Here is a 27,822-nt window from a genome sequence, read left to right on the forward strand (position 1 = left end):
GAGGGGCCAGGAAGATTGAGAGTGGCTACAAGAGAAGCTGACATGGAAATTGGTCGAAGAAGTGAGTAGCTGGCCTTGGTTAAGGTAAGGTAGGGGCAAGTTAGAGAAGATTCCCAGAGGGGGAAGACGCAGGTCTTTAAAGATGTACAGGAGGTTTTGAGAGATAAGCGAGGCAGGCATTTGGGAAGCAGGAATGAACAAAGGCTTAGAGGTGTCACCAGGTGGGTGTGGGTGGGGGCCTGTGAGTGTCCGTGTGGCAGGAGACAAGGCTAGTGTAATCAAGGAGAAGACACAGAATGTGAGCCTGGAGCGTGAGCGAGATCAGATGGTGAGGGGCTATGTGTGACTAAGGAGCTGGGACTGTGTTCTAAGGACAAGCAGAACTGTGGAAGGCTTTAAGTCAGAGAACTAGTAGATTCAAATGTTTAGAAAGTTCACCCTGATAGCAGTGTGGAGGATATTAGGGAGGGCCAGACAGGAAACAGCGAGACCAGTGAGAAGGTGCCGTTATAATCCCAAGAAAGAGTGAGGTGTGAGAGGGGGAGGTTAGAGGATAATCCAGCGTGGAACGTGCAGACAGAGTGGGCCAGATTCGGTGACTGACTGACTGAATCCAGGAAGCAGGGATGCCTGGCCTGGCCAACTGGGTAGACTCACTGAGATCAGGAGGAAAGGCAGGCTTAGATGGGGAAATCATGGATTCCACATTGGCCATGTACAGTTTGAGTTGCTATTCACATGCTAAAGGGAATTTTCCAACAGGCAGTTAGGTATAGCATTTCTAATGCTCAGGAAGTAGGTCTGGGTGAAAGATGTGTTTGAGAGCTATTGCTTATTAGCACTTACTGAAATCATGGGTGTGGATGGGACCACCAGTGAGGAAATGTAGGATGAAAGGGAAAAAGAGGACCAAGGCAGGATGTTAGGGCACCAGCACTTACGACACACATGGGAAAGAAGGAGGCAGCAGGAGAGAAACCAGAAACAACAGCCAGAGAAGGGAAGACAAAAATCGAGTTGCTTTTCTATTTCATATCTTCCTTTCTTACAGGTGAAGGACCGGGTGGAACATCACATTTGGTCATTTGGGAAGGAGAAGAATCTCTTTGACTATATCCAGGTAGAAATGGAGTGGGTGGGAGGTGACATGTGAAAGTGGGGGGTGGGGATTAGATTCCCAGTGTGAATTGGGAAGTAAAGGGAAAATACTATGTAATCCCTCACCCTACTGCAAAGAGACATGTGCAACACTTCACGCCTAGACCTGTACTGAAATGTCTGCCATTTAGCATGTGACATAGGTGAAATCATCATTAATCCCGGGGACACGGAATCATCTCTTTTTAGCAGACTTACCTTGAGGCCATTTCAAATATATGTCTGGAAGGGAAAAAGTTGGAATTAGCCAGATATTTTTTGGCTCAGTAGAGTCAGAAGCAAAATATTTTTAGTGATGAGCCAGAGAGCACCACAAACACGCCAGCAGTAGTCACCCTCCAGGCGGGGTGCATGCTCAGCTCTGCCCTGCATACATGCCAGGGACACTGGCAGCGTGCCAGCTGCAGAGAAGGGTGGCATTTACTTGAGCTTTTGTTTCTGTGCTTTAGAGTCTAGAGGTTCAAGGAGTGCTAGGCTAAGTCCCCGTGCCCATCTGGCAGAGGCTATGGGCAGCTGGCAACACTCAGCACACAGTAGGTGCTTGGTAAATCTGACAGGGTGAAGGGAAAGATGAGGACCTGATTAGCCCCCCTCATTGGGTAAGTTCGACCTCACTGGGATGTTTGACGATATACAGTCTCCAGTCAGAGAGCATGACAGGAGTGTGGAGTATCTCTATTTTCCACAGCCCAGGTAGGGGTGGGACCAAGCAGGACGGTGTCAGGATGGCAGGACATTAGATGCTTTTTGCTTTAGCACTTCCTCAGAAAGCAATGTGTCTGGACAGGCCCAGGCGGAGTAAACGTGTTCTCAATTCTCCTTCAGTGGCTCCAGACCAATTGCATGATGGTGTTTGGCTGGGAATGATTTTCAGAAAAGCATAATGGACATCATTTATACACCTGAATCAGGGTAAGCTTACTAAAGTGTTGTTTTTGTTTTTTTTTTTTCTTTCTGCTGTTGGAATTTGAGCATCTTCATTCGGTAACACTGCTTACTCTATCCTTCTCACATCTTGGCTGAAGCCTGACTTCAGAATAAGATAGTGCATGCATTCACCACTGATTGGCTGGGTGATCTCAAACAGGGTACTTAATCCCTCTGAGCCTCTATGTCTTGAGCTGAAAAGTAGAGAGAAGGCCATGACTGGTTGACAGAATTACCGTGGCGATAAATGAGAGTGTGAGAAGTACCTAAGCAGAGCTTTGGTCACAGAGGGAGCTCCCGATGAGGGATGGTTCCTCCGGCTGAACAAATAACAGAGAAATGAATGATTGCTTCTCATGCTTTCAAATTGCTGCAGTATGCACACGCACCTGTGCACAGGGCTTCGGACACAAGAGGGCACACCTCACTCTGTCGGAGGGGGTGGAAGGGCCTCAGGCTAGAGGTGACAAGTGAGCAGAGAACTAATGAGTCAGCAGATGTGGGGCAAGTGGAAAGAAGCAGAAAGCACTTTTAGGCAAAGGGAGCATCACCCAGAACAGGCAGGCAACATGAAAGTACTTTACAGACTCTGTATGTAGAGGGATGTTTCACATGACTGAGATGAAAATGGGCAGTGGGTGGTGAGGCTGGAAAGGGGGGTGAGACCCGGATCATGAGCTGGCCGCTGGCCTGGCCAGGTCTGTGTTCAGAGAGGGAACTGGCAGGTGCAGAGGATGGAGTGGGGAGAGGCTGGAGACTGGGAGATTTATTACAATTATTTAACTTTGTCACTAGCAGCAACAGTTACTTTTTATGGAGCACCTGTAATCTTTCAGGCAGAGCATTTACACAGCTTTCCTGTTTCATCCCTGACCCCCTGCTCTGTGTGATAGACACATTTATTCCCAACTACAACTGAGAGAGCTGAGATGCAAAGAGGTTAAGGAACTTGCCAGGTCACATGATGAGTAATTTCTGAAGCTGGAATTCTACCTCAGGTGTGTGTCCGACTCCCAGGCCTGTGCCATCCTGCTGCCCCTGGTTAATGAACAGGTGGAGAAGAAAGTCCTACCCTTGAGACCCAGGTCAGTGGTGGGGTCTCTGCTGCCCTTTGAGAGCTCTGATGACAAGGGCCTTCCTGCCTGATCCTTAACCACATTCTTGGCTACAGGGACCTGCCCACCTGGGGTGGCCTTGCCATCTCACTCTCTACCCATTCCATAAACACACACACACACACACACACAGTCACAGTATTTTGACCCGAGATACTGTTTTTGCTTAAACTACGTCCTAATTTGGTCCCACTTCTTGGATACTATGCTTTTTTTGAATCTTCCCTCAGCGTCTGCTGTTTGGACTGTCCCCTCTCTACCTGCTCCAGCTTAGTAAAGACCCAGATTTTTGGTCCTCAGCCCTCTTAGTCTGACTATCCTGAAATAATGGTCACGCTATACCCATTCCAGTTCCAAGATGTGAAACAATTGTTGTGTATTTAGTTCACCTCAAGTTTAAAGGAGAGGTCACAAAACTGAGAGTCAGAACGTCTTGGTTCAAATGCCAGCTCTGCCACTTCCTAGCAGTGTACCTTGAGCAGTTTCCAGAATTTCCATGAATGTGCTAAATAGAGCAAGCAACAAAAACCTACTCTTGTGTATGTAAACAAAAGAATAGAATTCATGGGGAGGACACAAATCGCTCACAGAAGCAAGTAGTCAAATCACCTGGCCTTGGGAAGGACAGGAAGCAAGAGCCCTCTGGAGGTCGCAGAAGCAGTGACCTACGGGCTCTCCCAGGCTGGCCAATAGGGCCTGCTTCCTGTGTTGTGATGGTCATCTAGATTCTGGGCTCCAGGGGATTGCTTGCCTTGGGTCAGTTGCCCATGTTCCTTGATGTCATTATGACTGACAAAACACTAGAATCATAAGGCAGGAAGCCGGAATATTTTCCCTGAGGAACAGCAGAATACTACTGCCAGCACAAGAAGGAAAGAAATCTGAGCATGCGTGAACAATCACTGTCCTCTACTCTGAGACTCAGCTGCCATGTAAAAAGGGCCAAGGTGTGATGTGGGAATGTTGTGCCTATTCAAAAGATTGCTGTTTTCAGGATCACATCAACTGAGAATAATCCTTCCAACTACAAGACAATATACAGTGTAGAGGCTGATTTTTTTTCTTCCACATTAAAAAAACAGAGATAGATTTTAAGGCACTCTCATCTTAAAATATTAAAGGACACTGTACTCTCTTCCCTTCCTTGAAGTTAATTAAAAGCTACAAAAAAAAAAAGAAAAGAAAAACAGAGAAATCACCATCTTTGAAAAAATTAGAGAAAAAACACCTGTAAGTCCCCAAACAAAAACACTCAAGAAAAATATAATTTTTCAAGCAAAAACATATCTTTAAATATAGTGGGCAGAATACCGAGTTCTCAAATGGTAGTTGGCACAAAGTTTCATCCAATGATGGCTGGCACACATTTTCAATGCCTGTGAGTGTGAGAGGGCCCCAGGAGCATCCCTGTCTCCATTCCCTATTCCAGGACAGCAGAAGAGACAGGGAAAGATGCACTACAGATGTGTAACCTCTCAAAGACATCTACTGGAAGGGTGGCAGGAAGAGGAGAGAAAGCAGCAATAGCAGGTTTGTTCTTGTTGTTATCAAGACAAATCACCCGTTACATAGAAGGCTTCATTGTAAATACATCATCCTTATCTTAATGTTACCCTAAAGGAACAACACCTAAAGCTGAATACATGTATCCTAGGCAGAGGAGGCAGCATATTAAGAAAGAAGGCATTGTGAAACAATGCACCCAAATTGCAGTCGCCAACCAGCCCATTCCTCCGCTTTCTGCCCCTTTCAGCACCATTCTGTAGTAAACGGCTCTCCCAGATGGATTGGTGCCCTTCAGTAATGAATAATTACCAGAAACAATCCAGCATGAGATCTATACTTCAGTTCAGTCACTCAGTCGTGTCCGACTCTTTGCGACCCCATGAATCACAGCACGCCAGGCCTCCCTGTCCATCACCAACACCCGGAGTTCACTCGAACTCATGTCCATCTAGTCGGTGATGCCATCCAGCCATCCCTTTGTTGAAAGGACTGATGCTGAAGCTGAAGTTCCAATACTTTGGCCATCTGATGCGAAGAGCCAACTCATTGGAAAAGAACCTGATGCTGGGAAAGATTGAGGGCAGCGGGAGAAGAGGGCAGCAGAGGATGAGATGGTTAGATAGCATCACTGACTCAAGGGACATAAATCTAATCAAACTTCAGTAGACAGTGAGGGACAGGGCAGCCTGGCGTGCTGTAGTCCATGGGGTCACAGAGGATCAGACACGACTTAAGAATTAAAGAACATCAACAATTATGGAAAAAGAGAATTAGTCAATAATAAGCAGGTAAAGTTCAGAAGAGAGGTTCAAGAAGGAAATAAAGCCATCACCAAAATGAAATGAAATTTTAATTACAATATACCACTTTCACCTATCAGACCGAGAGAGATTCAATCATCAGATAGTCCACACTGTTACCAAAGTTATAAGTGGATAGATAACAGTTCTAAACGAATAGATAGCAGATTCCCACAGTACGCGAAGTGGGAATGTCAGAGGCCAAATTTGGCATTATTAACATTAGAACGCTACAGGCACAAAAATAGTCTTGCAGCATTCTTTTTAACAGTAAAAATTTGCAAGGAACCTAAATGTGGACCAAAAGGAGACTGGCTGAAGTTTGATAAACTCGAACAAAATAATTTGACATAGTTATTAAAAGAATAAGGTGCTTATGAGCAAATATCTCTTAAATTGTTAATTAGGTTTAGAAGAGGAGCTGCAGAATAGCATATATAAAATAAATTCATTTGTGTAAAATGAAAAAGGATATATATTATATCCATTTTTATGTTTAAATGCATGCACATGCATACAAGTTTCTGGAGGATTACACAAGAAACCGTTACTTATAAAACAGATAATAAATGGGAAACTACTTTATAGCTCAGGGAACTCTACTCAGTACTCTGTGGTGATCTAAATAGGAAGGAAATCCAAAAAGGATAAGTATATGGATACATATAACTGATTCACTTTGTTGTACAGGAGAAACTAACACAACATTGTAGAGCAACTGTACTCCAATAAAAATTAATTTAAAAAATACATACTGCTATATATGCAAAATAAATAACAAGGACCTACTATGTAGCACAGGGAATTATATTCAGTATTTGGAAGGAATGATGCTAAAGCTGAAACTCCAGTCCTTTGGCCACCTCATGCGAAGAGTTGACTCATTGGAAAAGACTCTGATGCTGGGAGGGATTGGGGGCAGGAGGAGAAGGGGACGACAGAGGATGAGATGGCTGGATGGCATCACCGACTCGATGGACGTGAGTCTGAGTGAACTCCGGGAGTTGGTGATGGACAGGGAGGCCTGGCGTGCTGCGATTCATGGGGTCGCAAAGAGTCGGACACGACTGAGTGACTGATCTGATCTGATCTTATAAGAGAAAAGAATCTGAAAAAGATCAGATATATGTATATATAATTGAATCAGTGTTCTGTACACCTGAAACTTACACAACATAGTAAATCAACTACAGGTCAATTTAACAAAAGAAACTGTTACTAGTGTTCATCTGTGGTGAGTGGGCTTGGGGACTGCGTTAGAAGGAAACCTCTTTTCAATGAATAGACCTTTGTACTTTAAAAAAAAGTACTATGTAATTATCAATTTTTAATTTAAGTAACTACTTAAAAAAGAAACAGAGAGGAAATAGGGGAGGGAAGAGGTGGTGGCTTGTTCTTAGGTCTTGTTCTTCCTCTGGCTTCTGTCCAGTTTCAGTGATCTGAGGAATTGTAAACTTCTCTAGGGATGGAGGAGGGGAAAGAAAATTCCATTGGTATATGAAAGTAGAGTAAGCAATTGTAGAAGGGGGTGGGTGGTGAAGGGGAGTGGCTTGAGATAATCAAAAGTTTAAAGATGTAATCAATATTTGTGAAATGCTTGCAGGTAGCAAAGCCCTTCATATGCATTATCTCCATCATGTCTCTGAGCATTGCTATAAGTTATGTGCTTGTCAGACCCACCTTATAAACAAAGGCCTAAGTGAATATAAGACCTCTCAGAGAAGGCACTGGCGACCCACTCCAGCACTCTTGCCTGAAAACTCCCACGGACGGAGGAGCCTGGTGGGCTGCAGTCCATGGGATCACCAAGAGTTGTACACGACTGAACAACTTCACTTTCACTTTTCACTTTCATGCATTGGGGAAGGAAATGGCGACCCACTCCAGTGTTCTTACCTGGAGAATCCCAGGGATGGAGGGGCCTGGTGGGCTGCCGTCTCTGGGGTCTCACAGAGTTGGACACAACTGACGTGACCTAGCAGTAGCAAAAACACTCAACTAGTAAATGGCTGAGCTGGGATCGAAACCAGGCCGTGCCCTCCAGAGCTACTGTTCTTTGCCCACACTGCACTTCCCAGCACGCGAGCTGAGGGTCCTGAGAGGCAACGAGAGGGATTGTGTGGATGAGGAAGTCAGAAATTGGGTGGTGAGGCAGTTTCTTTGTATGTTTTCTCAGGACAGGCTCTGAGGAGGGCTGCCAACTCTATGTGTCTGAGAAGACAAAACCAGCCAAGAGTGAAAATTCATCCCACTGAGGAGTTTAAAAAATAATTTCCAGCTGGAAATTGCATTTCATCATTTCATCCTCTAAAGTTCAGCATTCAACTCCCCATGGTTGACTTGACTTTAAAAAAAAAAAAAAATGATTCCAGCATCTCAATTCAATACACAGTGAGTCGGAAGTCCTGTGCATCCATGCTGAGAAAGGCTGACTGACTTGGCACGTCCTGGCAAATAAGACAGGAGACTGCACACCCGTCAGGCATCTGAACCCATTTTCATCATTCATTATTACTAAAGAAGATAGATTTGTGCTCGTGTGGAGACAGTGGATAATACTAATCTGCAGTGAGATATTCAGAGACTAGGAGGTTCTTTATCACTAGTTTCCTGGGAAATGGTTTTTCTAAATCTAAGAGCCAACCAGACAAAGAAGAAAGTCCAAAAAAAGAGGAGATATGTGTATCCATATAGCTGATTCACTTTGCTATACAGTAGAACCCAATACAACATTGTAAAGCAACTATATGCCAATAAAAATTTTTAAAAACCAAAAGGAAAAAAAGACAATGACTAAGAGATTTTCTGAGCTCTGTTTCTGCCCAGAGAGCCGCAAACCTGAACAGAGAGGAAATCAGTTAAAAGGGAGCATTGGGTTGGAGTCAGCCAGATTGGGTTTAAGCCCTACCTCTTCCCATTCACAAGTAATATGACCTTTGGCAAGTTCTTTCCTTTCCCTAAGCTTCAATATAGCCCTGAAGTTTGATTTACTCACTTCCTAGGTTTTATTGTAAGGATCAAACAAAATAGCCTATGTAATCAATAGCAACTTAAACTTATGTGTTCAATCAACTACGTTTACTTTAATCAAAGTAGTAGTTCAGAGGAAATGAAAGACCTTGATTGGGGCAAATCAGTCAGTTCAGTTCAGTCGCTTAGTCATGTCTGACTTTTTGCCACCCCATGAACTGCAGCACACCAGGCCTCCCTGTCCATCACCAACTGCTGGAGTCTACCCAAACCCATGTCCATTGAGTCGGTGATGCCATCCAGCCATCTCATCCTCTGTCGTCTCCTTCTCCTGCCTTCAATCTTTCCCAGCATCAGGGTCTTTTCAAATGAGTCGGTTCTTCACATCAGGTGGCCAAAGTATTGGAGTTTCAGCTTCAACATCATTCCTTCCAATGAACACCCAGGACTGATATCCTTTTGGATGGACTGGTTGGATCTCCTTGCAGTCCAAGGGACTCTCAAGAGTCTTCTCCAACACCACAGTTCAAAAACATCAATTCTTCGGCGCTCAGCTTTCTTTATAGTCCAACTCTCACATCCATACATGACCACTGGAAAAACCTTAGCCTTGACTAGATGGACCTTTGTTAACAAAGTAATGTCTCTTCTTTTTAATATGCTCTCTAGGTTAGTCATAACTTTCCTCCAAAGGAGTAAGTGTCTTTTAATTTTATGGCTGCAATCTCCATCTGCAGTGATTTTGGAACCCAGAAAAATAAAGTCAGCCATTGTTTCCACATCTATTTTCCATGAAGTGATGGGACTGGATGCCATGATCTTAATTTTCTGAATGTTGAGCTTTAAACCAATTTTTTCACTCTCCTCTTTCACCTTCATCAAGAGGCTCTTTAGTTCTTCTTCACTTTCTGCCATAAGGGTGGTGTCATCTGCATATCTGAGGACACTGATAATTCTCCCAGCAATCTTGATTCCAGCTTGTGTTTCTTCCAGTCCAGCGTTTCTCATGATGTACTCTGCATATAAGTTAAATAAGCAGGGTGACAATATGCAGCCTTGACGTACTCCTTTTCCTATTTGGAACCAGTCTGTTCCATGTCCAGTTCTAACTGTTGTTTCCTGACCTGCATACAGATTTCTCAAGAGACAGGTCAGGTGGTCTGGTATTCCCATCTTTTCAGAATTTTCCACAGTTTATTGTGATCCACACAGTCAAAGTCTTTGGCATAGTCAATAAAGCAGAAATAGATGTTTATGTTTTTCTGGAACTCCCTGGCTTTTTCGATGATCCAGCAGATGTTGGCAATTTGATCTCTGGTTCCTCTGCCTTTTCTAAAACCAGCTTGAACATCTGGAAGTTCACAGTTCACATACTGCTGAAGCCTGGCTTGGAGAATTTTGAGCATTACTTTACTAGCGTGTGAGATGAGTGCAATTGTGTGGTAGTTTGAGCATTCTTTGGCATTGCAAATAGACCCACTTCTATCCAGGAGACATTCTGATCAGAAAGAGCCTAAAGCAGAAGGTGAGATGCAGCAGAAGGAAGTAGAACCTGGGATCTCTAAGATAAGCCTTTGCCCCAGAAGCGAAGGTGCAAGGAGGAGCCAGCAGGGCTGGAGCCAGGTCAGGACAAGAGGCTGACTCACCCCTGGTCTCGTGCCAGCTCCAGCAGGGACTGTTGACAGAGTAAACTGGTCAAGGAGACAGGCTGAAGTGGATACCATTCTCCCCTGGGGCTGGCCAGAAACACATCCTAAAGCCTATGATACAGAGTGAAGTAAGTCAGAAAGAGAAAGACAGATATCATATATTAATGCATACATATGGAATCTCAAAAGATGGTACCAACAATCCTACGTGCGGGGCAGTAAAGGAGACACAGACATAAAGAACAGACTTTTGGACTCAGTGGGAGAAAGGGAGCGTGGGAGGAGTTGATAGACTAGCATTGAAACATATACCCTACCATATGTAAAACAGATAGCCAGTGGGAGTTTTATGTATGATACAAGACACCCAAAGCTGGTGCTCTGTGACAACCTGGAGCAGTGGGGTGGAGAGGGAATTGGGAGGGGTGTTCAGGAGGGAGGGGACACATGTGTGCCTATAGCCAATTCATATTGATACATGACAAAACCCATCACAACATTGCATAGTAACTATCCTTCAATTAAAATAAATAAATTTTTAAAGAGAAAAGAAATAAATCCTAGGCTCTTGGCAGGGCTCACAATGGCTAGCAGGAGACTGTTGCCAAAGATGTGAAAACTGCAAGCAAAACAAAGAGGCAGCCTGGGGATGGGCTGCTGTGGGGTGGAGAAGAGACTTTTTTTAACCTCACTTTTCACTTTCACGCATTGGAGAAGGAAATGCAACCCACTCCAGTGTTCTTGCCTGGAGAATCCCAGGGACAGGGGAGCCTATTGGGCTGCCATCTATGGGGTTGCACAGAGTCGGACACGATTGAAACGACTTAGCAGAAGCAGCAGCAGCAGCAGCAACATGAACCATCCAAGGTTACTGAGGATGAGCTGTTTCTATTAGGAAATCACCTTTCTTGCTGCTGTGATCAGGCCAACTAAGCTATTACTGATATTACAAAACATCCCTGTGATTAGCCAGGATTAGAATGGGTAGAAGCAGGTGGAGGGGCCAATTCTCCATGTACATTAACTTAGATCCTTAGAGAGCCTGGCCCTTACAGAAATGGTTTCCCTGAGTCATGGTCTAATGTTCATCTCTAGGCTCTTATTGTGAGTCTACGAAATAGCCCCAGGAAGGCTATTTCCTACACTATTCATTATGTCATTCAAATTCTTTAATATAAAAAAACAAAATTTCCATTTGGCAAATTCCTTTTAGAATTGACAGAAACAGTAGACAGGGCATAGAGTTTTTGATTAAAGAGACTTTTAATTGGAATGGTAGCTCTTCTATACACTACTGACACTCTTGACAAATGGTGTAGCTTGCTTCTTAAATGGAGATAGTAACTCTACCTGGAGATGCTGTAGGAATCGCAGGTGCTATTTGTTGGATGTTTACAATGTGCAAAGCATTCTGCAAGCGCCTAATAAGCAGCTCAGTGAATTCTCACAGCAAATGTGTGAGTGTGGAATCATCTTCTCCCCAGCTCACAGATAAAGAGATCGCAGCCCTGAGGCAGAAGGTACTTGCCTGGTGTCTCCCAGTCAGCAAGGACAAAGGTGATGCATGTGAAAGTTCTTGCAGTCATTCAGTGGGTGCTGAGCCAATGTCAGCTGCCTTGTCCTGTTTCCTTAAAAACCTGAAATATTACCTTTTCAATGACTGAAAGACCGAGTTCTAATCTTCCCTGTTTTTCCCTCAAGAGCAATTCAAACCAGTAACTCTGATTCAGGAGTATTTAATCCCCACCCAAGTCACTAACGGAGAAGGCAATGGCACCCCGCTCCAGTACTCTTGCCTGGAGAATCCCATGGACGGAGGAGTCTGGTAGGCTACAGTCCATGGGGTCGTGAAGAGTCGGACACGACTGAGCGACTTCACTTTGACTTTTCACTTTCATGCACTGGAGAAGGAAATGGCAACCCACTCCAGTATTCTTGCCTGGAGAATCCCAGGGACAGAGAAGCCTGTTGGGCTGCCGTCTATGGGGTCGCACAGAGTCGGACACGACTGACGAGACTTAGCAGCAGCAAGTCACTAATGGCTTTGAAGTTTCTATTATAATAGCTCTATTATACGTGTATTTATTGAAAGCCATTTTACATTCTTTTTGAAATAGATTATAAATCCAGTGTCCTTAGATGAGTAACTAACTGCAAGATGACTGCATCCCTGAGTATAAAATAAGTCATTTTTTAAGAAATTAAAACATATTAGAATTCCTGAATCCAAATAAGGACTGTCCTTCAAAAGGGAAACATCCAGAGGCTAAAGACATAATTCAGTGATAAATAATTAAAAATGTTAAAATGACTCCTCTTTGGGAATTGCCTTTAGTATCTATGGCATAATTTTCACATCCCCCAAATAATGGCAAATTCATGTTGCAAGTGGGGGGTTTAATTTTTAGAAACATAGCAGTCGTTCAGAACTAAAACTCTAGACAGAGAAGAGTGATTAAACTTGGAAAAGTAGACTGTGGTCCAAAGCCAAATGACTACGTAAAATATGTCACACCTAAGCTTTCTCATGAAGGTTATGAATCAGCTGTAAAGACTTTGTCAAATCCTAATCTGCAGCAGATGCTTCAGAGGAATTTGCCTACAAAGCCACTAAGAAGATGGTCACTTGTGAAGGTGGGGACCACCCTTCCAGCTGCAATGATGACTGGAGGTGGGAAGGTCCCAGTGAGGGAGACCAGGGGTCTCACGTGACTGCTATGAGAAGATGGGCTCAACGTAGCCAGAAAGCATTTGAATTAGGCATCTCAGACAAGGGAACGTGGAGAGGATGATGCTAAAAGTCATCAGACCCCTGCTTTCTCATTTAGTACAGATCAGATTGCTGTGAAGAGAAATACCAGGAACTTTCATTTAAAGGGCCGAGCTTGAGTGAAAGATGTGAAAGAGGAAGGAAATTCAACCTTGAGGCCACAAGTGCAAAGACAGGAAGAAGAATCTCAGGCTAATCTCAGGAGTCACTGCACCTGAGCTAAATGTCACAGAACCTTCACATAACATGACTCTGAGACACTGCGTTTATCATGCCCAGACCTAGTTGAGCAGTAACCTTCATCGTTCAAAGGACTTTTATATTCCTGTTTCAGTGAACCCTTAAATACCCTTGTGAAATGGATGGGGTGAGTAATGTTATGAAGCCCACTTGATAGTAAAAAGGATGAGACTTAGATAAATTAGTTAACGGATTCTTCAAAGTCACTCAACTTATAACTAAACTGTTACCAGGACCTTGATCTGCTGTCCTCGACTTCTGAATTTAACTAAATTTCTCTTCTCTTTATTGGTAAAGACAAATTTTGAGTTATTTTCTACAAAGAAATGATCATAGTGACTTTAGCAGTCTTGATTAGCATCTCAGAAATTATATCTAAAAATTGCTTCAAAAATTAGGGAAGCCTCTGCCTGACACCTTGTGTCTGAAAATCTAAGAAAACATGCACACCAAAACATTAAATTGTATGTCACCATCTTCCTCTTGAACGAAGCAAAAAAGTCACAAATAACATTCCTAGTGGTTATAAGCTGTACCCCCTTTTCTAAAATACCATCTTCAATAAGCAGTCAGCTAGTCTTCCTAAAATGTACCCTATGGGAGAGATCCCATGAGTCAGACTTGTCAGACCAATCTAGCTAATTACCCACAAGATGCAGAGCCCAGGGTCAAGCTCAGGCTCTCCCAGCTGCCTTCCGGCTCACCTCGCAGCCATCCAAACAAGAGCCCAGTATTTGAGCTCTGGCAGCCTTGATGCTCAAAGCAAGTCATTTTACTCCTAAATCTGAATTTGAGCCAAATTCCTAAAAAATGCAAGGAAAGTTTCAAGTGTGTACTCCTCAAGAAAGAGATTTCTCACTAATTTCTTTATCCTCAACATCAGTGTGATATCTGCAACAAAGCTGGTATTTAGGAAGAACCTGAAGTAGATGAAGGGAATAAAAGGGGGGAAAGATGAAAGCAAGGAGACAGGTGGGGAAGGAAAGGCTAAAGGAAGGAGCAGGAGAAGGAGAGTGAGTCAGAAGGGAAACCTGCGTCCCTCACCAAGTGCAGCTGGGTCAGTTCAGCAGTCCCTGTTCCTGGACTTCGTGGCAAGGCAAAGAAGTAGCCGCGTCAGCTCCAGCCTACTCGCCAGTTTTCAGCCCTCAAGGATTTTTAATGAAAAACAGTTATACAAACACATGGTCTCTGTTCACAAACACAGCCGAGGAACAAAGAAAAATGAAGACGGGGAGTTGATTCTACCCAAGAGGCATTTCACCAGGAATTCTTGGCTTACTTTCTCTCTGTGAGCTATGCCCACCTCAGGAGACATCATCATGGCAAAACAGAGATCCAAAAAAGGGAAAAAAAGGAAACCCACCAGGCCTTGTGGAGTCCGGTTTCCAGTTGCACTCTGTCTTTTTGGGTCATGTTTACTGAGGAGATGGTGGAGGTCCTGATTCTTCCAGGGACAAGCATATCCTCTCTGTAAGTTCTTCTGCCAATCTGCCCCCATGACTATGCTGATGCTGTCATCCATAGCCAAATAGATCCCAGGAGATACTTTCTCTACTATGGCTTACGCAGATTTTTTTGCCTCACACATTCATTTTTTGCAATTATTTCTTGATTGTTTGCCATCCGGCAGGCACTGTGCATTATTACTCATCCTTTGCTGTGCAACAGCATCATGGGGGAAAGCAGAAGTCTATGGCTGTGAGTGACGCCTCCCAATGACCTTTTGCTCATTTACAATCTCCTTGGACTTCTCCCCAGGTACCTGTGGAGGGCAGCAGAACCCTTGAACCCACTGGAAACAAGTTCTACAATGGCTCCTAATAACTAATATACAAAGTCAAAAGTCTTCCCTGGCTTTCAAGATTTATGTCATTCAGCAGCACAAGCCTAGCCCTCCCTTGCTGCACAGGAGTTCCAAGTCCCTCTCAGTCTTCTGGACCTTCTTTTCATGTCAAGGTCACTGATATCCCATATGGTGGCTTTGTAAGAATTTAGAAACAAATATTCCTTCCTGTCTTCCCTAGTGGCTCAGAGGTTAAAGCATCTGCCCGCAATGCGGGAGACCTGGGTTCGATCCCTGGGTCAGGAAGTTCCCCTGGAGAAGGAAATGGCAACCCACTCCAGTACTCTTGCCTGGAGAATCCCATGGACAGAGGAGCCTGGTGGGCTACAGTCCACAGGGTCGAAAAGAGTTGTGCATGACTGAGCAACCTTACTTACTTACTTACTATTCCTTCATGAAGACTTTTTTTCCATCTGATGCAAGATTGGTCAGAATAGATAATTTTGCTAGAACAAAACATTTAACTCTTATCTTAAAGAAAAGTCTCATAATAGTATACACATGCCCTCCACCATGTGAATGTTCCTCTTTAGATTTTGTGTCTTTGTGTATGTGTGACAGTGCACAGTGGCACTATGCATTGCCTTTCGGTTGAGTGGCTCCATCTCTCATTCTTTCCATACAATTTCTCTGATTCACATCGCAAGTCTTCCACGACTATTTCCCTAATTGCTTATTCATACATTCCACAATTATTACTAGGCCCTGGGAATACAGCTGTAAACATGATGGGTGAGGTCTCTGCTCTCACAGGGAGGGACTATACACAAATATTTGTGAACAAATAATTACAGAAAGGGAAAGGGCAAAAAAAAAAAGATAAGTGTGATGGGCTTGCATGCAATAGGGGGACTTCATAGGAGGGTTCAGAAAGTTCATTCTGAACAGCTGTTGCTTGAGTGATGAGAAGTCAGTCATGCAAGGATTTGGGGATGAATATTCCCTGGTGGCTCAGGGGACACAGGAGACACAGATTCAATCCCTGAGTCAGGAAGATCCCCTGGAGGAGGGCATGGCAACCCACTCCAGTAGTCTTGCCTGGAAAATCCCATGGACAGAGGAGCCTGGCAGGTTTTAGTCCTGGGGGCTGCAAATTGTCAGACGTGACTGAGCATCTGAGCGTGAGCATCCCAGTTAAAAGAAAGAGCAAGGATAAAGGCTGTGGGGCAGGACTATGTTTGGCAAGTTCAGGGCCCAGAAAGGATGACCACTATAGGGAGAGTGGTAAAAGTGATAGGAAATAAAGTCAAGAGGTAGGCAGGGCCTAGGGCATATGAGGTTTCATAGCTGTATGAAGGAGTTTGGATTTTATTCTAGGATTTAAACAGAATTTAAACAAAGTGGTATCATCTGATTTAACTGTTTTAGAAATCCTTCTGTCTGTTCTGTGGAAAATGAATTGTAGGAGCTAGAATGGATCAGGAAAACTAGTTAGGTGTGGAGAAGTCTGTCTAATGTATAAGGATTCTTTCTGACTCTGCCTCACCAGTGGTCCTCACCACGCATATGGTTCTGTGTTCCTAGTTGCAAATGGCAGGCTCCATTTTAAGCAGAAAGGGGATTAATTTTAGATTTTAAGTAACTCCCAGAATTTAGAAAGAGGCTGATGAAGCGGTCTTGAGGTCAAGCTTCTTGGAGGTCTGTCCCAAACCATACAGGAGGACCAGCTGGGGAAGGACACTGCAGTAACTGCTTTGCTGAACTCTGAAAGCTGGAGCTCAACTAACCTGTAGCCTCTGGCAGTGAGGCCACTCCTGTGTCAAGGCAGCCATGGGACACTGCTGTCCTTGCTGTCTCCATTGCACAGGTAGGGGCCCAGTGGTTAGAGGTGGGAAATGGGCTCCAACAGTAACTAAGGTGGAGCAGGCAGTTTCTTCCCAAGACTTTAGAAGGCCTGGGAGTCAGAGGTGGGAGGTCAGCCAGAGCTTGTATAAGCAAGCATAAGTCCATATACCATGAAGATCAAGGCTGGATGCCAAGACTAAGGAAACCACGGGTATGGGACAAGTCTTTGGTCATAACCCTAAGTGGTTGGGCTGAGAATGTGACATCCAATTGACAGGACAAGGCCAAGCTAAGACACTGCCACAGACACATTCTGAACTGGAATGGCCTCTTCTTTACAGATTTTCTGCCCGTGGGTACACAGTTCATTTTTTACTATTTATTTATTTGGCTGCATTGGATCTTAGCTGCAACATGTAGCATCTTCGGTCTTCGGTGCAGCGTATGAGTTCTTCTTCTTTTCTTTTATTTTTTTTTTAAGTTGCTACATGCAGGATCTTTTTTTAAAAAAGTTGCAGTATGAAAACTCCTAGTTGTGGCATGTAGGATCTAGTTCCTTGACCAGGGATCAAACCCAGGTCACCTGCATGGAGAGTGCAGAGTTTTAGCCACTGGACCACCAGGGACGTCCTGCCTCACATAGTTCTTACTCCCTTCATTCCAATGCAAATATTCTTCAGCCTCACCAGGATCTTCTATGTTGATATGACTCTACTTTCTCCCATTTTGTTTCCTATTCAACACAGACCCTTAGACCATCAGTCTTTACTCATTTACCCACGTTTTTCTTTGAAACACTCATCTCTGGATATTTCCTTCAAGCATACTTAAATTGAAAAGAATCTCAGAGATTCTTTTATCTAGTATCTAGATATCTAGTATCTAGAATCTAGTATCTCAAATGATGGCTCCCCAACTTTCCTCTGGGGAGTTTCCCCTGCCACCCGTTTGTCTATGAAGCCACAGGGCTCAAGCCTTCAATGTACTACATTCACTCTGACCCCGGAGATAGATTCAGGAATAGATACATGACTCAAGCCAATCAGGCCCAATCAGAGTGGGTGCCAGGGCTTTTGTTGAAAGGATCAGGAATAGTGAGGACTTTCAGGCTGGAGTCAGAATGGTCTGTTTCAAAATGGATCCAACCCACAGGGAACAGAGCTGAGAAACAACAGATCCTAATGACATCATTTGGTTCCTGTACCAGATTTATTGATGACAGCCTTGCATTTGTATTTTCAGTTCTTCAGCTAACAACACAGCCACTATTTAAGCCAATTTGGGTTGGGTTGTTTGTCACTTGCAATCAGATAAATTCATTCTTAAGTCTCCTGGATCATTCTTGCCATTTTGCTTCTCTGCTTTCAGGATGGTTAATGAGTGTACATGTATTCTCGGTCGCTTCAGTCGTGTCCGACTCTGTGTGGCCCTATGGACTGTAGCCCTCCAGGCTCTTCTGTCCATGGGATTCTCCAGGCAAGAATACTGGAGTGGGTTGCTACTTCCTCCTCCGAGGGATATTCCCAACCGAGGGACTGAGCTCACATCTCCTGCATTTGCTGTACTGCAGACCAATTCGTTACTGCTGAGCCACTGGGGAAGCCCAGTTAATGAATACCTTGCTCTAAATATGTGATCTCTAATTACTATTCTAAACCCACCTCACAATTCCACCTCACATTCTCAGTAACATAGTCACTTTTGTATAAATGATTGCTCCCAACTTTAACTACTCTCCTCAAGCATCCACATTATTCTTCTCTTTATAACTACCAAAGGGCTTGCCTGCTGACCCAGTAACCAAATTGAAGCTTTCTTTATTTTCCCAGTCTTGCACTTACAAAGGCCACCAGCAACTAATAACAATTGTTGTGGTACTCTATAAATGTTACTTAAAGAAGACTCTCTTTCTCCCTTGTATCTAAGAAGCTGTATTAACTTTATTTTATAACCCAAGACCTAGTATAGCATCTGGAATATCATGACATCTGGTCCCATCACTTCATGGTAAATAGATGGGGGAAAAATGGAAACAGTGATAGATTTTATTTTATTGGGCTCCTAAATCACTGAGGAGTGTGACTGCAGCCATGAAATTAAAAGATGCTTTCTCGGAAGAAAAACTATGACAAATCTAGACAGCATATTAAGAAGCAGAGACATCCCTTTGCCAACAAAAGTCCATATAGTCAAAGCAATGGTTTTTTTCAGTAGTCCTGTGGGAGTTGGACCAAAAAGAAGGCTGAGCACCAAAGAATTGATACTTTTGAACTGTGGTGCTGGAGAAGACTCTTGATAGTCCCTTGGACAGCAAAGAAATCAAATCAGTCAATTCTAGTCAATTCTAAAGGAAATCAACCCTGAATATTCATTGGAAGGACTGATCCTGAAGCTGAAGCTCCAATACTCTGGTCACATGATGTGAAGACTGACTCATTGGAAAAGACCCTGATGCTGGGAAAGATTGAAGGCAAAAGGAGAAGAGGGCAGCAGAGGATGAGATGGTTAGGTAGCATCACCAGCTCAATGGGCATGAATGTGAGCAAACCCGGGAAGATAGTGAAGAACAGGGAAGCCTGGTGTGTTGCATGACTGCAACACACCAGGGAAAGAAAGGAAATGGGGCCTCAAAGAGTTGGACACAACTGAGCAACTGAACTGGACTTTGAAACTATGACATCGTTATGGCTGAAAATGATGGAAAGAAAGGAAACATAGGGCAGTTTCAATTGCTGTGTGCTGCAATATATATACCTGGAAATGTGGGAAGAAGGTCTCTGATGGGGAATGGGGCTCAGTTGAATCACTTTGGTTTAAAGGGTAGCAAGGCACAGAAGTGGAGTCAGTATTACTCCCGCTTTAGGAAGGAGGGAATGGAAACTGCCCTGGCTGAGAGAACCCGTGGCCATGGTGAACTCTGGTTACAGCTACCAATTACTAACTGCTCTGCAGAACTGGACAGCCCCTACCAAACCTTTGCAGGAACTGCTGACACATCGCTTCATTTCTAAGGTTTTTACATCTACATATGCCTTCGATCTTACAACAATTAAACAAAAAGGGTACTTTCATTTACTTTACTTCAATTGGAGGTTATTTCCCAAAATGTTAATGAAAAAAGCAAACAGAAACAACCCAAACTTTGCAGGACTGGGAAATGTAGTTTTTACCGGAGGTGTCGACTTTGGGAATGTGAGGATAGATGTATTTTAGAGGGTTTGGGGGAATTTTCAACCATAATGATGTCATAGTTTCAAAGTCCAGTTCAGTTGCTCAGTCGTGTCCAACTCTTTGAGGCCCCATGGACTGCAGCACTCCAGGCTTCCCTGTCCATCACCAAATCCTGGAGTTTACTCAAATTCATGTCCATCGAGACAGTGATATCATCCAACCATCTCATCCTCTGTCACCCCCTACTCTTCCTGCCTTTAATCTTCCCCAGAATCACGGTCTTTTCCAATGAGTCAGTTCTTTGCATCAAGTGGCCAAAGCATTGGAGCTTCAGCTTCAGCATAAGTCCTTCCAAAGAGTATTCAGGACTGATTTCCTTTAGGATTGACTGGCTTGATCTCCCTGCAGTCCAAGGGACTCTCTAGAGTCTTCTCTAACACCACAGCTAAAAAGCATCAATTCTGTTAAGCTTTCTTTATGGTCCAACTCTCACATCCATATATGATCACTGGAAAAACCATAGCTTTGACTACATGGACCTTTGTCAGCAAAGTAATGTCTCTGCTTTTAATATGCTGTCTAGGTTGGTCACAGTTTTATTCCAAGGAGCAAGTGTCTTTTAATTTCATGGCTGCAGTCACAATCTGCAGAGATTTTGAAGCCCAAGAATATAAAGTCTGTCCCTGTTTTCATTTTTTCCCCATATATTTGCCATGAAGTGATGGGACTAGATGCCATGATCTTAGTTTTTTGAATGTTGAGTTTTAAGCCATCTTTTTGACTCTCCTCTTTCACCTTCATCAAGAGGCTGTTTGGTTCCTCTTCACTTTCTGCCATAAGGGTGGTGTCATCTGCATATCTGAGGTTATTGATATTTCTCCTGGCAGTCTTGATTCCAGCTTGTGCTTCATCCAGTCTGGTACTTTGCATGATGTGTTCTGCATTGAAGTTAAATAAGCAGGGTGACATATACATCCTTGATGTACTCCTTTCCCAGTTTGGAACCATTCGGATGTCAGCACATGGCAGAGCAGACAACAGCCTTTGTTGTAAGGTTCTACAGAGTGGAATCTCACCTCTCCTGGAAAAACAGAAAGCAGGGGAATATTCATGTTCCTGCAGGCACACTCTGTGGCCATTCACCCTGCCCACCTTCTCTTCACTGCTTATAAAATTAGACCAGCCCTCCCTTGCAGTGTGGACAGTACAGATTGCCACATGATGGAGGACACCCATGTAGGCTGTGAGAAATTCATGCCAGCCTCCTCCGGAACAACTGTAACAACTAATATTCAAGCCCACTGAACACATGAAAAACAGAACAGACCACTCACTTTTGAAGAGGGAAATACCAATAACCAAACTCAATGCTAATTTCACATGAATAAATAATAGTGACTATGTACTATTTTCATAATGGTCCTCCCAGGAGAAAGTTATTCCTCCAAGGTGGCTTGTGCTGAATCTTAAAAAGTTTCCTGGTATTTTATCCTTTAGACACAGTTGTTCCTTCTTTTTGCTGACAAAAACCTATGACATACTTAAAAATAGAGCAAGGCATAGTTTTTTTTCTGATCAAAGATTAAAATTCATTGCATTTGCATTTATTGCATTCACAAACAACAGACGTAAATTTGTTTTGAATATGTCAATAGTGCCTGAAGTACTCATATAGATTTAAAGTAAATAACAATACTCTATGAAAAATGTAAAAAACCAAAATTATTTTCCACACTATGAAACTAAATATGCTTGAAAAGAAAAGAGAATGTTATAAATGGTGCTGCTGTGAACATTGGGGTGCATTTGTCTTTTCAAGTTGGAGTTTTCATTTTTTCTGGATGTATGCCCAGAAATAGGATTTCTGGATCATATGCTAGCTCTATTTTTAGTTTTTTGAGAAACCCCCATGCTGTTTCCAATGGAGGCCTTCACCAATTTACACTTCCACCAACAGTGTATGGGGTTCCCTTTTCTCAACACCCTCTCCAGAACTTATTATTAGTGTTCATAGTGAGTGTGTACTCCGTCATGTCCAACTCTTTGTGATCCCATGGACTGTAGCCTGCCAGACTTCTCTATCCATGGGATTCTCCAGGCAAGAGTACTGGAGTGGGTTGCCACTTCATACTTCAGGGGATATTCCTGACCCAGGAATCAAATTCACATTTCCTGTGTCTCCTGCATTGATTGGCAGGTGGATTCTTTACTGCTGAGCCACCCAGGAAGCCCATTAGTGTTCATAGCAGCACTATTTACAATAATCAAGATATAAAAGTAAACTAAGTGTTCATCAACAAATGAATGGATAAATAAATGATAAATGGTAGATGAATTGATGTGGTATATATTTACAATGGAATATTCTTGGCCATAAGAAAGAATGAATCTATGTTGCTGTTTGCAGCACCATAGATGAACCTAGAGATTATCATACTAAGTGAAGTAAGAGAGAAATAAAAATCTATATGGTATCACTTTTATGTGGCATCTAAAAAAATAATACAAATGAATTTACTTACAAAACAGAAATAGATTCACAGATGCAGAAGATACACTTATGGTTACCAAAGGGGAAAGGTTTAGAAGGAGATTTTTTTTTAAAAAAAGAAAAAAAATATGTTTATCTGTTCATGTTACGAAGAAAAAAATATCCTTTGGAACTGAAAACAAATTTTTAAAAAACTGACTCAGGAAAAGGAGGAAGAACAAGAACTATGCAAACACCATTTGGTGATACTACTAAAAGCATATAACCTTAGAAACAACTTTCAGCTTAGTAATTTTATTACATGCCAACTAAATGCCTGGGATTATGCCAGGCCCCAAGACTAGAGAGATGACTAAGACAGGACCTTTGCTCTCAATAAGCTTCTACAAGACTCCCCCTTTCTTCCTACTCCTGGGTCTCATTAAAGCCAGTAACCACTCCTTCCTCTATTCCCTCCTATATCCTGTCATATTTCCATTTTAGCTTCAATAATTTTTTTTTTTTTTTTTGGCAACTGTGGTTAGCTTTTCTTCTCAGGCTAAAGAGCTCTTCTCTAGTTTGAAATTTACCAGGATATTCCTTGCCTGGTAACGTATGTCATTCTATTTATATCCCAAATCTTTCTCTGTTTCTCCATCTGACTTCCTCTAGTCATGACCACTTTTTTCCTAAATCTGAATGCCCTCCCCAATCAGAATTCACCTTCTTCGTCTCCTTTCCACCATATCTATGAACATAAAGCTAATGTACTCAGTGGCCTGGTTTTCTTTTTTCCATTCCCAAAGCCCACCCTTTCCTTCTGTGCTACCAAAGTTTGGAATTACTGCATGTTCCACATCTCCCAGACTTCTATTCTCTTGTTTCAGAGTCTCCTCCCTGCAGTCAGCAGAAGGGAGAAATTACCCACCACCCGGATCCAAGAGAAATACCCTTTCCTTGCCAAATGAGTTGAAAAGCAAATACCTCCAAACAAAATCAAATCATTTTAGGGGCAGGATCTAACCAAGGGGGAGCACCCATTCTTCATCTGCTCCTAAAATCAGGCATATAACTCAGGAGGCATAGACTTTCCCTGTCTCTGTTGTATCACGTGAGTGCCCTAAGCCCTCACTTCCCCATGACTACAGTGAGATTACAGCAATGAAACAAAGATACTCTCACTCTCAATCTTCAAGAAAGTTGAGGTACTTGAGATTCTTCCCATATAGCTGTGAGAAGACACAAGCTTTGGCTAACACATGCCTGTCCTGCCCTTCCCTTTTCTGTTCTGCTCTGAACCACAGTAATGCTGATTTTCATTGCTGTCATTAATAAAGAAGCAGTTATGCTGATGGCTTATGGCATCCCTGTCAGGGCCTCTGCCTTGGCCATCGACTGTCCAGGGCAGGTCTCCGTACCCAAGGCCCTGGTGCTCCATTTCTGACACGCATGACACTTGCTGAAGTCGGGGGAGAGAGCTGATTCTGATCAACATCCACCCTGCGTCTGTTTACTCTTCCCTACCCATACTCCTACCACTTGAGGGACACGTATGTCAGCAACAAGAGAGCTGTCTCCTGTTTCTGCTCGCACTGTTCTGCTGATATCTTGGGCTCTCAATAGCCCATGGAGATTCTAGCAAACCAATCTTTCTGGTTGTTTTTTACTTTAATTGCAGCTCCCTAAACCTAGGACTCGTATGTGAATCAATAGTTGATGGATCATTGACAACTGAGTGATAAACACTTGAATTTAAAACTTCTCTTCCATTTCTGCACTTCTCCAGCCCACCCTTTAGCTAAACCCTTTCTGCTAGATTCTCTTTTTCCTTAGAGTGAATTCTGCATCTCACATAAACAGAACTTTGGCAGACCTGTCCTGCCATTCCTCCCAACCATGTCTAAAGGAAATACTAAAAGTCCATTAAAAAGTGCAGGGGAGAACCTAGCTATGGATGAGTGACCGAGAATCAGCACATGAGTCCAGAAAAAAGACATCCTCTGATAACATCTTTCAGATGCATTTGGCCTAACAGTGATTCTCAACTGATGAGCTGCTTCAGAAGAAAATAAGTTAGAAAAGTCACTAATGAGAACCCTGTTTGTTCTTCCAGCTGTTTGTTTCTTCTGAATAAGAGCTTTATGCCTTAATTACAGCTCGTAGTGACTGCCAGTGACTATTATTGCACAATTTCTTAGAATTCACCCTCCTGTGATTGTAAACAGTCAATATTTCCACAGAACCAAAGTTCTCAGTGTTGGTTAGAGGCTTATTTAAAGTTAATAACTGAGCTTCACGACGGCACCACAAGCTCAATATGCAATCTGACTTCCTAGTGCCTATTCTTCCAGGTAGATATTTGCAGGAGAGACAAACCCTTATGTAATTTGCAGATCCTTAGGAGTTCTGGGATTCTTCCAAGGTGCTTACCTACTATGTTCATTCACATACCGCTTTCTCTCTTTCCTAGGAGAATTTATTTCCCCTGAAGATTTTCTCAAAAGATGTATTTCTTTCTTATGGGGAGTCCTGTTGCTTATGTAAACCATCTTCACTTTTCTTTGGTCAAGCTGTGTAAAGCAGGCTGTATCTGTTTCTAATTGTTTTCTTACTCTTGGCTTTGAACTTCATACACTTTCAGCTGGTGCACTCTTTAAATCCCTTCTGCCCTAGGAGTGCAGCATTGCTAATGCAAACCATGACCAGCCCTTTGGGCCAGTTTTTATCTGCTCGGGAATATCTTGATCAAAGATTGCAATTCTTATATCCCACTTGTGTAACCTTGGATATAATTTGATTTGATTCTATTAGACCAAGTTCATGGTAGACTGTCTTCTTGTCTTTGCTAACCTGATTTTATTACATTTTTCATGTGCCAGTGGTTCCCAACAGCACCACACCTAACCTTTCCTCTGAGGACATCTCTTTGGTAATTTATCATAAAATTGCACATGGACTTTGCTTGGGTATCTTTGTTCAGCTTTCTCCTTATCATGATTACTACCCCAATCTGCAGACATCCAAATCAAGAGAACGAATAGAAGGGGAAAACCCACAGAACTAGGAATTAAGAGTCTTTTATAAATATTGTTTATGAGAAAAAGTTAAAGGTAAATTTAATTCTCCCCCCAAAATTTTACTTGAATGTAGGTAGGTGTGAGGACTCTTCAAGTTTTATATTTCAACCATATAAAGGCTTTTAATTTCTCTGGGCTTTAGCTTCCCTCTGTGGAAAATCAGAATGGTACTATCTTCCCTAAGATCTCTTAGGATTAGAATTATAAGAGATGATTGCATAAAGATAATTTCAAAATGTATAGAACACCACTCACATGTAATTTGATAATATTGTCACTAAAAGGACAGAAATAACATTGCTAGGAGAAAAAGTTTATTTTCTCATTACATGATTTCCACTTAATTCTCAGGATCAGCCTTCTGATAAACAGAATAGACAATTCCTGTGTGGTGAAATTCTGAGAGACTTGGACAGCATCTCAGACTGAAAAGATGCGTTTGCCACCTGCTCATCGATATTTGAAATTCAATCAATCACCAAGGACACATTTGTTAGAGATGAGGCTGGCAAAGAGAAACTTTTGAAAGAGAGAAACTGACATGGATTCAAAACTATGATGTTAATTAAAAACCGGTTCTAGAACACATCCTAGGAGCAGGTTTTGATGTTAAGGAGTGGGCTGATCCTTGCTTGGTATACCAGTCTTCTAAAGGATATGTATCCTGGCTTTCTCTGGGCAGTTTCTCACCTCCTGGTCATTAGTTCATTATTAAAACGGCAGAGAAAGGTGGTAAAACACAATTATCTCCCATGATCAGAGTTGACTATTGGCCCAAATAAGTACCCCCATCCAATATCTCCAGTACATCCAATACAGGGGATGTAGGTCCACAAGCTGGGTGGGGATATTCAAAGTGCTCTTGCCAAGATCACTGTGAATCACAGAATGCCAGAAATAGAAAGTCATTTGAGAGACTATAATGAAGGACTCAGCAACACAGATATCTACAGGGGTTACATAGGTAATATAGAGATGTAAATCAGGTGGTATAAAGTAACAGGGAGTGATAGGGTCTGTGGCAAAACAAAGAGAGAATGTCATGTGTCTTATAGCATTTAAATTCCCATTTAATTAAAAGTTGTGTTGATCAAACCAACCATATCCACAGAGTGATGTGTTTGTCCCCAGCTGCCAGTCCTGACCCAACTCGCTTGTGATAAAGGTGACCCAACGGCAGTCACATGAGCACATGAGCCATGAGTTACCATGGTTGAGCCTGATGGGTAAACTTCAAACTTATACCCCTCCCAGGGAACCCCGGTTGTTCCTGGGGTGCTTCACAACTTTCTGTCTTTAGAAAGCCTGTGCTGTCTGCTCTGCTCTTAACCTCTTTCTCACTTCTCTATCTCCTCATAGACTGCTGACCTCAAACCTGGTGAAGAAATATTACTATGGCTAATGCGGAACCTACTCTTGTGGAAACACCATTGTCTGTTCCAAGGAAGTTACCCTAGTGCCCTCAACGCCACCATTTCCCAGGCTGCAGAGAGAGGAGGATACTTCTCTATCCAACTCAATGCTGCACTTTAGCAAATGGACCCCAAAGCCACACTGGGTGAGCCCAGAATAGCAGAAGGCCTCCTATGAAAACAGCCCCATTGCCTTCTTTTCTCTGCGTGCATCTCTCATGCTCAACTCTAAAACAAATACACAAACACCATCTATCTCTGTCAGAAAGAGCCACAGTACAGGCACAGTGCAAACAGTGCCAAGAAACATTTTCCCCACCCAGCCCACTACCAAATAAGAGCAAATCTGCAAAGACATTGTTTTGACTAAAACATACACAAGAGTTTACGTTAACTAAAAGAACCCAGCTTCTTTGTTTAAAGCCTCATCATTAAGAAAACTGTCAAGTCAGTGTAGTGAATCAAGATTTGATTTACAACTGTGCAGCTCAAGGGCCTATTTAATTGATCCTGCCAGAGCAGAGGAATAGGCTTCTCTAGGAAGTATTGAGTAATCTTCAGTAAGACAGACAAATTCTGGCAGTTTTCAAGTGAATTGTTTCAGCTTCTACCCATAACACCTTAAAAAAATCTTGAGGTTGAGTTTTAATCAGCATATTTGATATATTTCTATGAAGATATTGAGACTCCAGGAGATGCGTCTGCAAATGATACCACCAACAGAGTGAAAAGACAACCCAAAAAATGAGAGAAGATACTTGCAAATGATATATCTGAGAAAGGATTTCTATCCAGAATATGTAAAGAAATCTTGCAACTCAATGATAAAAATATAACTAACTCAGGAGAACAAGATGGCAGAGGAGTAGGTGGACATGGAGTACATCTCTCTCCATGAATAGGTCAGGAACACACCTTCAGACACAAGT

At 42.8% G+C, this 27,822-nt stretch overlaps 1 long non-coding RNA gene across 2 annotated transcripts; it reads left to right on the forward strand.

Annotated features, from left to right (window-relative positions):
• On the forward strand, positions 1-27,074 carry LOC133261176 (uncharacterized). 2 transcript variants are annotated; one of them, XR_009741035.1, is made up of 5 exons: positions 1-84; positions 1,052-1,120; positions 1,984-2,070; positions 3,084-3,170; positions 26,841-27,074. It is a non-coding gene; the product is annotated as an uncharacterized LOC133261176 (long non-coding RNA). The 2 variants fall into 2 exon arrangements; XR_009741034.1 differs by lacking the exon at positions 3,084-3,170.
• The last annotated feature ends 748 nt before the right edge of the window (positions 27,075-27,822 follow it).

Source organism: Bos javanicus, chromosome 15 (genome assembly GCF_032452875.1).
Source record: "Bos javanicus breed banteng chromosome 15, ARS-OSU_banteng_1.0, whole genome shotgun sequence".
Classification (NCBI taxonomy): Eukaryota; Metazoa; Chordata; class Mammalia; order Artiodactyla; family Bovidae; genus Bos; species Bos javanicus.